This window comes from Jatropha curcas, chromosome 10, assembly GCF_041381405.1.
Source record: "Jatropha curcas cultivar XTBG-Jc1 chromosome 10, XTBG_Jcur_1.0, whole genome shotgun sequence".
In the NCBI taxonomy this organism is placed as follows: domain Eukaryota; kingdom Viridiplantae; phylum Streptophyta; class Magnoliopsida; order Malpighiales; family Euphorbiaceae; genus Jatropha; species Jatropha curcas.
The window spans coordinates 12,460,079-12,466,078 of NC_143160.1; positions in this window are offsets into that span (position 1 = coordinate 12,460,079).

Below are 6,000 nucleotides of genomic sequence, written 5' to 3' on the forward strand. Positions count from 1 at the left end.
ACATACGTAGTTTTAAAAGTTTTAGCTATAATGCAATTTATTCCACTTAATGACAAACCCCAGCTTTTAATATGAAAAAGAATGTCCATAACATGTTATTTTCTTGATTGATCGATGGAGGTTGTACTTAATTATACCAACCCTATGGAAATCACTCTTGTGGGAAAAATGCATACATTATAGTGAGAATAAAAAATGTATCGCCACCTAGAATGCACATGGGCTTGCTTCAACACAATTTGGGATTTGGCTAAAAAACAAAAGGGGTCACAGACAAACAACATGGATTAGCTAATGGTGGGGTTGATGATTGATCAAGGATTTCTGTCATAGTTATTTAATCTAGCTCCACTCCGCGGGTCAACTTGAAAAATCAGTGAACTTATTTTAAAAGTGCGTCGGTTTTGCTTTTAAACCATGGAAAAAAAAAAGAATAGAATTGGACCAATTGATCTGTGGTTGAACCGGTTGATTGCACAGACCCGATTGATCTAGACCGATTTTTGATATTTTTAATTATTTTTATTACATTATAACTATTAAATTAATATTTATTAATATTCATTACAATTACCTAATAATGAAATTATTGACCCGTTAGTTATACTAATGATCCATCCACTCGATTCTTTAACCAGGTCAATGTTGGAACCGGATTTAATAACACCAATTTCTATTATTTGACATAACATAAAAAGATCATGGTATAATTAATATTGGATTAGTTTAGTGTGTGTATAGTAGTAAGGGTTAATTAAATAGATGACAGTTTAATTATTGACAAAATCTTAATTAGTAACAGGAGAATTGAATGTTTGCTTTTGCGGACAAAATATGTGTGTGTTTTGTAGCTTCAACGTATCTGTCAACAACCATAATATTAGGTGGCTTTATAAGACAGAATCTCTTATTATATTTATTGAAATCCTTTGTAGGGGTGGATATAATTGTAAGGCTGATGTCCTAAGACCGTTTGGTCCACCTTTCCCCACTTTGTATATAAATTTATATTTAATTTAATTTTAATATTTTACTGTTTATTAAGATTATTTTTGAATTAAAAAATATTAAGATTATGTTTGCATTGTGTGTTTCCTATTTCAATAATCGAAAAAAGAATAATTTATCATATCATTAAAAGCTAAGTAAATATCTTTAATTTAATGTATTTTGAAATTAATATAAATAATAACTTTTCACATTATTAAATTCTATGAACCGAGTAATTTTTCATATTATAAAAATTATATAAATTACCATTTAACATGTACTAATTCTCTAATATTATTATGTTAATTAATTATATTTAATCAATTAATTTTCTCCCTCTGGGGACTAATTTGGTCAAGTCTGCATATTAGATTTTAATGGGATTTTCTTCCCTCCCCCAAGATCGAATTTGGAAACACATTTGGAACCTCTGGATTCCTCAGCGTATTCATTTGTTCTTATGGAAAGTGGCTCATTGGCGATTGATGACGAACGTCCAAAGGCATAGCATACGATTTTCTGATATTTCTTTGTGCTCTTGTTGTAGGAGGGAGAATGAGTTGCTCATTCATGTGTTTAGGGATTGCCAAGATGTCTAGAAAGTCTAAATTGATATTAATGTTATTCAACTTTTCCCAGATTTCTTTAACTTGGACTTTACTGCTTGGCTTAAAAGCAACATGTCGAATCGCCTAGATGTGGTAGGGGGATGTGCGTGGAATATAGTCTTCTCTGTTATGCTTTGGAGAATTTGGAAATAGAGATAACAAAGGGTCTTTGATAATTCTTCAAAGACGGATCATCTTCAGATCGGGTTAGTTATGGAGTATGCTCTTATGATTCAGAAGGCTGGGCTGCCTGTATCCAACGACCATGGATATCAACATCCGACCCCAGTTTTATTTCGGGGAAGGCTATGGTACGGGCTAGATTACTATTAACTGTGATGGTAGCGTAAATCGTCAGTCTGGTCTTGTAGCGTGTGGCGGCATTTGTCGTAATAATGAAGGCATTTGGGTTACTGGTTTTGCTGCTAGTTTAGGAGTTTGTGATGTGGTTGAAGCTGAGTTGTGGGGAATTTTCCATGGTCTCTCAATGGCATGGGATAGAGGGTGGAGATGTGTTAAAGTCCAAGCAGATTCTCATGCTGCTGTTTAGATGCTTTCCTCTAGACATTTGCAGATTCGTCATCTTCGTAATTTGGTTCAGGCTTGTTTAAATCTTATGAACAGGCAATGGCAGGTAAGAGTTATTCACATCTATCATGAGGCAAACTTTGTGGCTAATGCCATTGCTAAGGATGCTCTAAGGAATCCTTGAGGCCTGCTCATGGTTGGTTCCCCTTGTCTTCTGGTGCACGAATTATTGGATGCAGATATGGTGAGGACTATTTGGTCTCGTGAAGACTAAGTTTCTTTCTGGATTTTTACTCCCTTCTTTGTAGTTAAAAAAATCACAATGCTACATGTTAAAAATGCCACTTGTCTAATATAAATAAGAATAAACATTCATAAAGTCAATTTATTCTCAAATAAAAATAAAACTAAATAATTAAGACAACTTACATGTCTTAATTGAATATTTTATTTAAGCAAAATATGAATTTTAGATGATTTAATTGATAAAGTCACCTTCTATATTTATGTTTAAGCAACCATAATTAGCACCATGAAGCTTACAAGTAACCTTAATTGAATATTTTGGATGTTAGATAATTTAATTGATAAAAGTCACCTTCTATGTTGGAGCTCTCCCCTACAAGCCTAAATTTTTAGAGTAAGTCTACTTATATGCTCTAACCCAACAAATTTCTTCAGTGGGCTGAGGAAGTGTGTTAGAATTATAAAGTATTTTAGGTTGAAGTATTAAATTTTTCCCTGAACTTTTTAATTGGTTTAATTGGATTCAAAAGGTTGCTTTTGGTTTAATTGAACCTTGAATTTTTTTTATTTTTGATACATTACAGAACCACTGTTCATTTAAAAAACTAATTATTTAAAAAAAAAAATAAGAGAAAAGTAAATATAATAGAGAAAATCATTAATGTGCTCAAATTAAAAATTTTGTAGTCAATGAGATGTAATTTGGTTGATCTTTTATATTCAATAAAGAAATTGGGATGGAAAGTATTAAGTTCAAACCCTCTTCATCAAAAAGTAATCACTTGTACCGTGAATGTAATAAAAGGGAAGATTATAACCCATTGGACCTCTTATTAAAAAAAAAAGTTAGAAATTTTATAACATAAGGGATGTCTAGTTACCAAAATTTATATTCCTATAGAAAATTACTTTCCTAGGAAAATAATTACATAAATATTGATTTACATTGTTTGCATAACAATAAAAACTTTTTGGAAAATTAAATAATTGTATTTGATTATAGTGTGGGAAAGTAAAAAGAATATAATAGATTATACTATTACCTTTAATTTAAATATCTTTTATTTGTTTAGGTCCATTTGATTTAGCTACTAGTTGGTGGCGGATAACGATTAGCAGATGATTGTTGGTGTTTGGTAAACTATTAGGGGCAGTTTCTGTTAAAATGTAAATGATACGTAAAATTTTTTTTTTTTTGGCTATAATCAGGAGATTTAATTCCTTCTAGTAGTAGAGCTGTTTGGACATCGAACTTGTGTTCTCAATTTTAAAAGGATTGAGATCGCCAACCACCTCAATCAATACTTTGTTGCTGCATATATAGACTTAACTGTGAATAAACCTGAGCTTAAGTGAGCCAATAAACTTCATTCAGACATATAGGAGAGGAGGCGTTGCATTTAATAAAATATTACGAGGAAGCAAATAATGAAATAATAGCCGATTCAAGAGCAATCTAAAGTAGTAATAGCATCTGGAATAATGGGAACAACACAATCAAGAAATTTATTTCCCATGTCAAGCCATTGAGCCTGCCAAAGAACATAGAAAAAACATCACCTACAGCCCAAACGAAACCACTTTTTTTTAATATTTTTTTTATTTTGAAAATTGTTTGGCTATTAAATTTTTTATTAGATGAAAAATTTTAATTTATAAGGTTTTTAAAATAATAATGTTTAGTTTTTCATTTTAAATTTTTAAATACATAAAATTAACAATTTTTTGTTCCTCGTGAATTGGTGATTTAATATTAACCGGACATCTCATGGTGTCCATAAATTAGATTTCTTTGCTATATCAATATTAATTTGATAGAGGCTAGATTTAATAAAATAAATAAACTGTATTAATTGATAAAATTAAAAGAATTGATAAAAAAAAATTAAATCTCTGGATTTTTTTTTTACCATTTAGCCATAAACTTTTGAAATTAAAAAATATATAATTAATATTAGACGAATTAAAAGAACTAACTAAATTAATTTGATTTACCTAATTTCTATATCCAAGCACTTGACCTACGATGAAATTATAGTGGATCCGTTGCTCACGTTAACAAAAAAAAAAAAAAAAAAAAAAAAAAAAAAAAAAAAAGAGGATGTTATCCGGAGTGTATTGCACGAACAAATTAAGAGAGAAGCAACAAATCAAAACCCAAATGCAGAACTATGAAAGAAAACAAACAGACGTGTATAGATAAAATGACAAAATGCAGAAAACAATAGTTAGCGATCAAGAAAATAAACAGCTCATTATGGAAGATTCTTGAACCAAAACAAAAGAAAGTTTTACAATTCAACTAATGATTTTGTATAACTCGAACACCTCAAATAGATAAAAGTTCAACGACTTAAATAATTTCGTATGGATAATTTATAGTGAAATATTTAAGTTGTCCAATCAGAATATATAAAAATTTTAAAATTTTCTAAAAAAAAAATGAATGCTAAACAAAGAAAAGGCTGAAACTTTCTCTTTGCCTCGGCTTTCATATATATATATATATTAATAATTTATACTAATTCACATATATTATATACTCTACAAATAATGTTTATATTAATATTAATATTATAATTACAAGGAAGGAGTTGCGATTTGATGTTTATGACAATTGAGTCAAATTTTTATCTTTTTTTAAATAGTTTGTCCTATTAGGATTTGAACTGAAGTTTTAGTGCAGCACTCTTTCTCAATTATTAACAAATTATATATAAAATAAAAAAATTAAATTAGGTAAGATAATTACATCTAAAAGACTATATTTATGATAATTCAAGAACGGGGTCTGATGAGGACAAAGAGTGATGCTAGGGTAAGATACATGAGCAACAATGAATGCTATCGCTATCTAAGTTTAAATTTGTGTACATACATTTTCTAAAACTTAATTAATCAATCATAAAATTCTGTAACTCTCCTTATTATTTAAATTAATTCGGGTCAAATTAATATTTTCTCCCCAAAAAAAAAACAAATTTGCATAATAAAAAGAGGAATAAAATTTAAGTTTGTGATAATGATGATATGAAAAATATATTGCAAATTCCAGAATATGAATATATATATAGTTGTTACTATTTAATTGGTCAATAATTGAATTTGTTTGGTGGGTTGCTAACTCCACATATTTTGGAGATTTTTATTTGTCATAAAGAGACAAATGAATAGTCTCAAAGGCTTGGATAAGGTTCTAAATTTCACAATTAATTAATATTGGAAAATAATATATAGAGAAGCTAATCTAAAAACTAAATTTCGTTTTCAAAATGACAAGGATTCTCTATATAGTCCTTATCAATGGAGTTGTACACTCAAACGCCAAGTAGTATATAATAGATAAATTTTTCAAAGACTCAATTAATGTCCAACGTATACCAAATAAGAAAAAATAATAATAATCATATTACCGAATATTGGCTAAAGGACTGTTTGGAAAAATTAGATGGTTTAACAGTTGTTAACTGTTTGAATAATTTTTCATAAAATGCTAAAAGTCAAATGTTAGAAAGGTTAACTTATTATAAAACTCTATTACTAAATATTGTAAAAAATTTAACATGTAAACATCTTCTAAAATTAAAAATAAATACAAATTTACATATTTAAAGTTTTTTTTAATAAC